Here is an 11,568-nt window from a genome sequence, read left to right on the forward strand (position 1 = left end):
AACCCCCACGGGCGCCGCAGCTCGAGGAAACCCCTGAGAAGCCCCCATCCTCGCGAGGTGAGGGCCTTCTTTACCTGCCTGACCCAGACCGCAATCCTGAGTCCTCTCTCCAAACTGAAGAGAAGGCCTGACACCCTTGAGGCCACTCAGTGGGCTCCAAGAGATCTGCGTCGCGACTTGAGAGGAGAGCGGCATCCTTTGCTTGCCCTCGAGGCTAGGCCTGACTCCCCGGGGGAGTCTGGAACGCCACCCTGAGATCCCTGTCTTCCCTTGAGAGGAACGTTAAGTCCCGGACACAGGCCTAGATGAGGTCTCTTTGGCCCTACAGTGACTCGAGTGCAACCCCAAGCTTTCCCTCGCAACTCGAATGGAAGATTAGGCTTCCCGGGGCCAACACAAGAGGAAGCCTGAAATCCCCGTCGTAACTCTAGAATCCCGCCGCAACTCGAGAAAATCCACATGGTTCCAACGTCTTCGCAAGATGAGGCCCTTGCCCGCTACGGCGTCTCAAGGGAAGTCCCAGGTTCTGTCCTGAAGTGCGAAATGGTACTTGTCTCCTTTCATGCAACCCCCAAAAGTCCCCCACACGCCGGTTTCCCTCGAGGGTAACACCGAGGGTTCAGGCCCCACTTCATCTGAGCCCCTTCTCCCCTCCTGAGGGCGACAGGAGAGTCGATCCCCCTGCGTTGTCTGGAAGGGTCCCCGGCCTTCCTGGCACACGTCAGGATGAAGCCGGCCTCACTAGGAAATTTGAGACTAGCCCCGTGGGTGGTCCCACATGCCGAAAGACCCCGATTTCCCGGTCCGCTCTTAAAAAGAACCCGAGGCCCAGACACCTCTTCGAAGGCAACCCAGTGGGTGAAGGCACAACATGAAGGGGCACTGTCACCGTCGTGCATTTCCGGAAATACCCTCAGGTTCCACACACAGCTCAACAAGGGGCCTGAGACCCCCTGAGCACCTCGAGAGGCAAGCGGAGTTCCCTTCCTCAGACAAGACGATTCCTGACTCTCCTGTCCCAACTCTGCAGGTACCCTGCGGTCGGAGTCCGAAACGGAGAGGAAGCCTGAGGTTCCTGCCTTCCCTGGAGATGAGGCCCTCTTCCATTGCGCCAAACCCAGCAGAGTCCTGAGAGGCCCCGCCAACTCCACAGCATCCCTCATCTGTCAGAAGCACACTGGGAAGTTCCCTAAGTTCACCGGTAAACTTTTATTGCACAAGGTCCCCATGAAAAGGCCCACGCAGCAGGACAGCCACAGATTCTGTCTGCCATTAAAGGGCAGTAAGGTGCCCTCCCCTCTTCTTTGCTGCCTCGGCGGCCACCAGGGTGCAATTCGCGTACCCTTCCCTTTCCCATCCTAGCAGGTGCTCCAGGGCCCGCTGGCCTACAAAGTGCCAGAAGCAGGGCTGGGCCAGCCGGCCAGAATTCAGGGTTCTGTCCCTTGGACTTCCAGCAGACACTAGGCTGCTTGGGAAAACCGCGCAGACTCTGAGGATTTTCAGCAGAGGGGTGGAGTGGTAAAGGCCTTGACCCCAAAGACGAGGCCTTCCTGCGACCGCCAGGTTGGGGAGCTCTGAGACTGTGCCAACACAGGGCGGAATACATGGTTCCCTGCTCCACGCAGTCCCCGTTCCCTTACCTGTGTTCCGCACCCCTCCGCTGTGGCCAATGGATGCCGATCCTTGGGGATCCAGGAGTTCACGAAATGGGCATTCCCAGCCGCAATGGCGACCCCCAACAGCACATCTGGAAAGCCCTCCCCCACCCCTGCCAGGAGCCGACCCCCACTGCGAACGGACCCCCACCCCGCCCCGCGCCGCCAGGTTTCGTCCCGGCCCTGCCGGGCTCCCGGCGGGTTCCCAGCCATATTGGCGACCCCCGGGAGCACAACAGGGACCGACCCCCCACCCACAGCGAGCGGAATCTCGACCTGTGCAGCCCAGGTTTACCCCACCCTGGCTGCGCTCCCGGCGCGTTTCCAGCCGCAGTGGCCATCTCCGAGAGCACAACTGGGAAGCCCTCCCCTACCCCCGCCAGGAGCCGACACCCGCCCTGCGCCGCCCGGGGCACCCCACCCCTGCCGCGCTCCAGAGGCGCTGCCCACCTTCACCAGCGGCTCTCGGTGAGCCCCGTCCCCACGCCCGGTTCCAGGAGAGGCTCTCGGACCTCGCTGCTGCCGCCAGGTCAAACATGAGGACAATACATACACCCCACAGAGACAATCCAAGCTGTCTATGATTTAGGGATAAAACGAGGACTACAGAAAGGCAAGATGACCTGACCTAGGAGGGCCATGATATTCTATAGAACCAGACAAAGTTGGTTACCAAGGAAACATTTTTCCTTGGAACCTGGAAAGCTGGTTCTTTGCATATGCAATGACCAACAATTAGCTTGTTACCCAAGCCTGCCTCACTGCCACCTCCATCCCCCCACTCCCCAGAAGACTGGCTCAAAGAAATATTTTAAATCTCAGGCGGAAACCTGGAAGATGTCTTGTCTGTCTGTTTGGATTAAGGTATGTGTCAGTGTGAGCCTTGTGTTTTTTGATAATATTGCTCAAGTTCTGTGTTCTGATTTCAATGGTCTCAAGACAAGGCAGCCCTTCCAAATCAAACTGCTGGAAATACAAGAAAACATTGACCTAAATGAATGTCAGAGTCCCGTGAACTGGGAACTAGTCAATATTAAATATCTAGTATTTTTGGTTTTGCTCCTCCATTATAGACATGTCTAAGAGTCAACAACATTAAGCACAACATGTTCATAGTGCCTAGGTTTCTTTTGAGGTAAAAATTGCTCTATTGTTATATCTGTCACAAGCTTGTCAGCAAGAAACTACCTGGAAACGACAACAACAAAAGTAAAAAATGTAAATGTGATATGAGCTTTTAGACAAACTCTTTACAATAATTATACTCTAAAATATCTGCCTCTCATAGTCTTGATTGAAGGCAGAGGAGAAGGGGATGACAAGGGTACGATGGTTGGATGGCATCACTGACTCGATGGACATGAGTTTGAGCAAGCCCCTGGAGCTGGTGACGGACACGGAAGCCTGGCGTCCTTCAGGCCACGGGGTCCCAAAGAGTCAGACACGACTGAGCAACTGAACTGAACTGAACTAACAAACGTTTCTCCAGGTGTTTTGGTTACCCGAGTTTCTATCCTTGTGACGACAGTGTATTGAATAGCTAGGTCATTTCCAAATAAATGAAAGTTCTGAAACATTCACGACTTGAAAGGACCTCCCTTTTACACAGAAACAAAAGAGATTTTTGACTCTCCATGAATAGTGTCTGGCACCATCCTGACATGTTAAATGTAAGAAAGCAATTGTTTTGTTTTGTTTTGTTCTGTTCTTGGGGGTGGGGGGAGGGGGGCGGGCTATAGCCAATGCCAATATAAAAGTCAGTTCTTGGTTGCTGAAGGGAAATGTATGACTTGTTATATCAAGAAAGTATGTGGAATGCAATGGCACTTGAGGAAGGAAAACGAAGTAGTTCTGTCTTACAGGTGGCAGTTTCAGGATGGGAGAAGCAAAGGAATGGGTACAGAATGGGATAAGGAGGTTGTAGGGAAAGTGGACCCCCAGAAAAGAGTTCTGTGCCTAGCACAAGTTTTCTTGAGATGTCGAACTGCCTTTGCTAATGGAGTTTAAGTTTCTTTACCTCTTAAGTGATCTCTTCTAGGTTGACCTAGAACAGAAATCTTTGGTTAGCTTTGGCTAAGTGGAGAAGTAGTGTTTCACAGTGACATATGTGATCCTTCCTGACTGTTTGCAGCCCTTTTGATATCGATGCCTTGCTTCTGCTGCTGCTGCCGCCGCCGCTGCTGCTAAGTCGTTTCAGTCGTGTCCGACTCTGTGCGACCCCATAGACGGCAGCCCACCAGGCCCCGCAGTCCCTGGGGTTCTCTAGGCAAGAACACTGGAGTGGGTTGCCATTTCCTCCTCCCATGCATGAAAGTGAAAAGTGAACGTGAAGTCGCTCAGTGGTGTCCGACTCTTAACCACCCCATGGACTGCAGCCTACCAGGCTCCTCCATCCATGGGATTTTCCACGCAAGAGTACTGGAGTGGGGTGCCATTGCCTTCTCCCATATCTATGCACAAGCCTGCCTAAATAATTGACTTCTAGCTAGCTTTGGGATGCCAATGACCATCCACCCTTACCAGGCAACAGAGAAGAGAAAAACACTTACCACAGGAGGTCCTGGTAAGGAACAAGGAACTAACAAGCTCCCGCCAACCAGGATTCTGCAGAGGTCAACAAGAGGTCAGTAAGAGATGGAAGACTGCAGTCCAGAGGTCCTAGCAACTTCCATCTTGCAGCAGAGACCCAGCATAGTCAAAACGAATTCAATGTTGCAAAAAATAAGTAAACAAATAAAGGACAGAAGTCCTTTGAACACATGACTGAGATTAGGGGTGAGGCAGTACATGTACGGTGCCCGGAAAATCTTAAAGTATGAGAAAGGAAAGAATTTAAAGACAACTATCAAGCTGTCCGAACTGATAAAAACGAAAGATTACACAGTTTTTTCTGTATATATTAGCAGATAATAATCTGAAAAGGAATTTAAAAAAATTCCCTTTCAATAATGTCAACATGAATACAACACTTTGCCATGGATGTAACGAGGATGACAAGACTGGCACACTGGAAATTATACACCCTGGCTGAAAACTATCCTGAATACATGGACAGATATTCCATAACAATGGAAAGACTTAAGATGGCAATACCATGGAATGCATCTTCAATCTGAAATGAAGATTTGATATGATTTGATCGCTCAGAGCTTTTGTGTCATCAATTGTTATTAAAGTATAAATGAGATAGAGAAAGCTGCTGACTTAGACTTGAGGCGGGGTGTACACCCTGCTGGTCTCTAGCCAGATATTCTACAGGCACTAGCAGTCAGCTAAGGAAAGAAAGGCACTGTCTCAGGGAATGGCACCAGGCCCCTCCCCCAGGACATGCCTTGAGGTCACATTGGCAGCAGGTGAGTCATCCTGGGCCAAAAACTGATTGACATGAATCTTGAAGAAAGGCAGTATTCCAGGCAAATATATCATTTCCTTAACATAGATTAGGAGAACAAGGTACGAGGAAAACATACTGTTTTGTTCAAGTCGCTTCTGAGCCTATTGGGGGAACCGACCTGAAGCCAGAGTCCAGCAGATATACATAGGATATTTACATCGCTTAAGACAAACATTTCCTCAGGAACAAATGCATTGCTTAGCTCAAGGTTTGTCTGCGAAATTCTTACACATCAGTAGATGGCTCCGAGCTGGGTTTCTACACACAAGAACATGAATGCAAAGGACAAGCCTGCACAGCCCATCTGACCCCTCCCCCACAGCTAGCAGCATTTCCAAGTGACCTCCTAAGGCCTTCCCCAAAATACAGGGGCACCTCTGGGTTTCCTGTTTCAAGCTCTTCGAACACTTTTCTTAAAAAAAAAAAAAATCCTGCACACTTCTTGATAGAATGCCACAGTGCAAGGAAAACAGGCCTTCAATACTTAAACCTCCCTGTGCCAAACACTTGGGGCTTGGTTTTGTTTTGTTTTGTTTTTTAATTACACCACCACATAATTTAAACTTTTTACAATTTCTAATTATTCAGTACCAAAACACCAAACTTTTATTGCACAAGGTCCCCATGAAAAGGCCCACGCATCAGGACAGCCACAGATTCTGCCATGAAAGGGCAGCAAGGTGCCCTCCCCACTTCTTTGCTGCCTGGGCGGCCACCAGGGTTTGAAATCCATGCACCCTACTAACTTTCTAGGGTGCAATTCGCGGACCCTTCCCTTTCTCATCCTAGCAGGTGCTCCAGGGCCCGCTGGCCTACAAAGTGCCAGAAGCAGGGCTGGGCCAGCCGGCCAGAGTTCAGGGTTCTGTCCCTTGGACTTCCAGGGGACACTAGGCTGCTTGGGAAAACCGTGCAGACTGAGATTTTTCAGCAAAGGGGTGGATCGGTAAAGGCCTTGACACCAAGGGCGAGGCCTTTCTGCAACCGCCAGGTTGGGGAGCTCCGAGAATGTGCCAACAGAGGGCGGAATACGTGGTTCCCTGCTCCAAGCAGTCCCAGTTCTCTGACCTGTGGCCCGCAGCCCTCCGCTGCACCCACTAGATGTGGATCCTTGGGGACACATTAGCATAGGAAATGGGCGTTCCTAGCCGCAGTGGCGACCCCGGAGAGCACAACTGGGACCGAACCCCCACCCACAGCCATCTAAATCTCGACCCGCGCAGCCCAGGTTTACCCCGCCCCTGCCGCACTCCCAGCGCGTTTCCAGCTGCAGTGGGGACTCCCGAGAGCACAACTGTTACCACCCCCCACCCCCTCCCGACCAGAACCCCGACCCGCGCCGCCTGGGATCGCCCCGCCCCTGGCGCGCTCCCGGCGCATTGCCCACTTCCACCAGGGGCTCCCGGTGAGCCCTGTCCCCACGCCCGGTTCCAGGAGAGGCTCTCGGACCTCGCTACTGCCGCCAGGTCAAACTCGAGGACAATACATCCACCCCACAGAGACAATCCAAGCTGTCTATGATTTAGGGTTCAAACGAGGACTACAGAAAGGAAAGATGTCCTGACCTAGGAGGGCCATGAGAGTCTATAGATCCAAACAAAATTGGGTACCAAGGAAGCTTTTTTCCTTGGAACCCGGAAAGCTGGTTCTTTGCATATGCAATGACCAACAATTAGCTTGTTACCCAAGCCTGCCTCGCTGCCACCCCCCTCCCCCCCCCCCCACTTCCCAGGAAAACGGCTCAAAGAAATATTTTAAATCTCAGGCGGAAAACTGGAAGATGTCTTGTCTGTCTGTCTGGATTAAGGTATATGTCAGTGTGAGCCTTGTGTTTTTTGATAATATTGCTCAAGTTCTGAGTTCTGATTTCAATGGTCTCAAGACAAGGCAGCCCTTCCAAATCAAACTGCTGGAAATACAAGAAAACATTGACCTAAATGAATGTCAGAGTCCCGTGAACTGGGAACTAGTCAATATTAAATATCTAGTATTTTTGGTTTTGCTCCTCCACTATTGACATGTCTAAGAGTCAACAACATTAAGCACAACATGTACATAGTGCCTAGGTTTCTTTTGAGGTAAAAATTGCTCTATTGTTATATGTGTCACAAGCTTGTCAGCAAGAAAGTACCTGGAAACAGCAACAACCAATGTAAAATATGTAAATGTGATATGAGCTTTTAGATAAACTCTTAACAATAATTATACTCTAAAATATCTGCCTCTCATAGTCTTGATTGAAGGCAGAGGAGAAGGGGATGACAGAGGATAAGATGGTTGGATGGCATCACTGACTCGATGGACATGAGTTTGAGCAAGCCCCTGGAGTTGGTGATGGACACGGAAGCCTGGCGTCCTGCAGGCCACGGGGTCACAAAGAGTCAGACTCGACTGAGCAACTGAACTGAACTGAACTTACAATCGTTCCTCCAGGTGTTTTGGTTACCTGAGTTTCTATCCTGGTGCTAAACTAAGTGACGACAGTGTATTGAATAGCTAGGTCACTTCCAAATAAATGAAACTTCTGAAACATTCACGACTTGAAAGGACCTCCCTTTTACACAGAAACAAAAGAGATTTTTGACTCTGCATGAATAGTGACTGGCACCATCCGAACATATTAAATGTAAGAAAGCAATTTTTTTGTTTTGTTTTGTTTTGTTCTGTTCTTGCAGGAAGCGGGGTGGGCGCTATTATCACTGATAGGTATGCTCACCAATCTATCAAATGCCAATATAAGAGTCAGTTCTTGGTTGCTGAAGGGAAATGTATGACTTGTTATTACAAGAATGTATGGAATGCAATCACACTTTAAGAAGGAAAACGAAGTAGTTCTGTCTTACAGGTGGCAGTTTCAGGATGGGAGAAGCAAAGGAATGGGTACAGAATGGGATAAGGAGGTTGTAGGGAAAGTAGGCCCCCAGAAAAGAGTTTAGTGCCTAGCACAAGTTTTCTTGAGATGTTGAACTGCCTTTGCTAATGGAGTTTAAGTTTCTTTACCTCTTAAGTGATCTCTTCTAGGTTGACCTAGAACAGAAATCTTTCGTTAGCTTTGGCTAAGAGGAGAAGTATTGTTTCACGATGACATATGTGATCCTACCTGACTGTTCTCATCCCCTTTGATATCTATGCACTGCTGCTGCTGCTGCTGCAGCTGCTAAGTGGTTCAGTTGAGGCCGACCCTGTGCCACGCCATAGATGGCAGCCCACCAGGCCCCGCAGTCTCTGGGGTTCTCTAGGCAAGAACACTGGAGTGGGTTGCCATTTCCTCCTCCTATGCATGAAAGTGAAAAGTGAAAACGAAGTCACTCAGTGGTGTCCGACTCTTAGCCACCCCATGGACTGCAGCCTACCAGGCTCCTCCGTCCTTGGGATTTTCCAGGAGTGGGGTGCCATTGCCTTCTCCCATATCTGTGCACAAGCCTGCCTAAATAATTGACTTCTAGCCAACTTTGGGATGCCCATGACCACCCACCCTTACCAGGCAACAGAGAAGAGAAAAACACTTACCACAGGAGGTTCTGATAAGGAACAAGGAACTAACAAGCTCCCACCTACCAGGATTCTGCAGAGGTCAACAAGAGGTCAGCAAGAGATGAGAGACTGCAGTCCAGAGGTCCTAGCTACTTCCATCTAGCAACAAACACCCAGCATAGTCAAAACGATTTCAATGTTAAAGAATAAATAAATAAATAAATAAATAAATAAAAGGACAGAAGTTATTTGAACACATGTCTGAATTTAGGGGTGAGGCATTACATATGTGTCCCAGGATAATCTTAAAGTGTCAGAAAGTAAAGAAATTAAAGACAACTATCAAGCTGTCCAAACTGATAAAAATGAATGATTACACAGTTTTATCTGTATACATTAGCAGATAATAATCTGAAAAGGAATTTTAAAAAATTCCCTTTCAATAATATCAACATGAATAAAACACTTTGCCATGGATGTAACGAGGATGACAAGACTGGCACACTGGAAATTATACACCCTGGCTGAAAACTATCCTGAATACATGGACAGATATTCCATAACGATGGAAAGACTTAAGATGGCAATACCATGGAATGCATCTTCAATCTGAAATGAAGATTTGATATGATTTGATCGCTCAGAGCTTTTGTGTCATCAAGTGTTATTAAAGTATTAAAGAGATAGAGAAAGCTGCTGACTTAGACTCGAGGCGGGGTGGGGGGGGGTAGTAAGAGTACCCCCTGCTGGTCTTTAGCCAGATATTCTACAGGCACTAGCAGTCAGCTAAGGAAAGAAAGGAACTGTTTCAGGGAATGGCACCAGGCCCCTCCCCCACGACATGCATTGAGATAATATTGGCAGCAGGTGAGTCATCCCGGGCCAAAACTTGATTGACATGAATCTTGAAGAAAGGCAGTATTGCAGGCAAATATATCATTTCCTTAACATAGATAAGGAGAACAAGCTAGGAGGAAAACATGCTGTTTTGTTCAAATCGCTTCTGAGCCTTTTGGGGGAACCGACCTGAAGCCAGAGTCTAGCGGAAATACATAGGATATTTACATCGCTTAAGACAAACATTTTCTTAGGAAAAAATGCATTGCTTAGCTCAAGGTTTGTCTGCGAAATTCTTACACATCAGGAGATGGCTCCGAGCTGGGTTTCCACACACAAGAACATCCATGCAAAGGACAAGCCTGCACAGCCCATCTGCCCCCCTCCCGCACAGCCAGCAGCATTTCCAAGTGACCTCCTAAGGCCTTCCCCAAAATACAGGGGCACCTCTGGGTTTCCTGTTTCCCTCACTTCGAACACTTTTCTTAAAAAAAAAAAACCTGCACACTTCTTGATAGAATGCCACAGTGCAAGGAATACAGTCCTTCAATATTTAAACCTCCATTTGCAAAACACTTGGAGCTTGGTTTTGTTTTGTTTTGTTTTTTAATTACACCACCACATAATTTAAAGCTTTTACACGTTCTAATTATTCAGTTCCAAAACACCAAACTTTTATTGCACAGGGTCCTCATGAAAAGGCCCACGCAGCTGGACAACCACAGATTCTGCCATGAAAGGGCAGCAAGGTGCCCTCCCCCCTTCTTTGCTGCCTGGGCGGCCACCAGGGTTTGAAATCCATGCACCCTACTAAGTTTCTAGGGTGCAATCCATGGACCCTTCCCTTTCCCATCCCAGCAGGTGCTCAAGGGCCCGCTGGCTTACAAAGTGCCAGAAGAGGGCTGGGCCAGCCGGCCAGAGTTCAGTGTTCTGTCCCTTGGACTTCCAGCGGACACTAGGCTGCTTGGAAAAACCGCGCAGACTCTGAGATTTTTCAGCAGACGGGTGGAGCGGTAAAGGCCTTGACCCCAAAGGCAAGGCCTTTCTGCGACCGCCAGGTTGGGGAGCTCCGAGAATGTGCCAACAGACGGCGGAATACTTGGTTCCCTGCTCCACGCAGTCCCAGTTCCCTTACCTGTGGTCTGCAGCCCTCCGCTGCACCCACGGGATGGCGATCCTTGGGGACCCAGGAGCGGACGAAATGGGCGTTCCCAGCCGCAGTTGCAACCCCCGAGAGCGCAACTGGGAACCCCTCCCCATCCCCCCCGTGAGCCGACCCCGCCCCGCTCCGCCAGGGTTAGCCCCGCCCCTGCCGCGCTCCCTGCGAGTTTCCAGCCGCAGTGGCGACCCCGGGAGCACAACTGGGACCGACCCCCACCCAAAGCCATCTGAATCTCGACCCCCGCAGCCCGGGTTTACCTGTCCCGGGTGCGCTCCCGGCGAGTTTTCAGCCTCAGTGTCCACCTCTGAGAGCACAACTGGGAAGCCCGCCCCCACCCCCACCAGAAGCCGACCCCCGCCCCACGCCGCCCGCGTTCGCCCCGCCCCTGCACGGTCCAGGTACCTTCCCAGCTTCTAGCGTTCACGCCCGGGTAGGAGCAGGATGTAGGAGTATGGGAGATGTGTCTGGAGCCCGACAGCCTCAGCTCCGCTCTGGCCTGCCCTTTGGACCTAGGAGCCAGGCCAACTTGCAGAGGGCTTAGGGCCCCATTGTATGCAAACTACCAAGGCCTACCGCAAGGAGAGCTCTGTCCGAGGGAAGGGAAGTGACCCAGGCTGCGTTCCCAAGCTGTTGCTTGGCAATGCAGACTCAGCGGTAAACGGAGGGAATCAGGCTCTCTGTAGCCGCAGCTTCACACACAGGTGTGTCTCCGTAGGAATCAAGAAAGATCCTGACAGGGTGAGGTTCATTAGAGCTATACTAAAGAGCAAAGGCTTGTCCATGTGGTCTTGCCTTCCCCTGTGCCTTTGGGTCTCCAGGCTCGGCCCCAGCTCCGTGGAAACAACCCCTGAGAAAATATCTTCAAGATCCACTTTTCCCAGTGTCTGGGAACCGGGGTTCGTAGGAGGAGAGAAAAGCACGCCTCCATCGGGAACAAAAATGCAGCCCACCTGCCTGTGTTTTGAAGCCTCTATTTGGAAGGAATGGGTTAGCTTCTCCTAAAGGAGACCTCCAGATCTGCTCAGAAGTTGTTAATTCCAGAGGCAGGG

This window comes from Bubalus kerabau, unplaced genomic scaffold (genome assembly GCF_029407905.1).
Source record: "Bubalus kerabau isolate K-KA32 ecotype Philippines breed swamp buffalo unplaced genomic scaffold, PCC_UOA_SB_1v2 scaffold_30, whole genome shotgun sequence".
Taxonomy (NCBI): domain Eukaryota; kingdom Metazoa; phylum Chordata; class Mammalia; order Artiodactyla; family Bovidae; genus Bubalus; species Bubalus kerabau.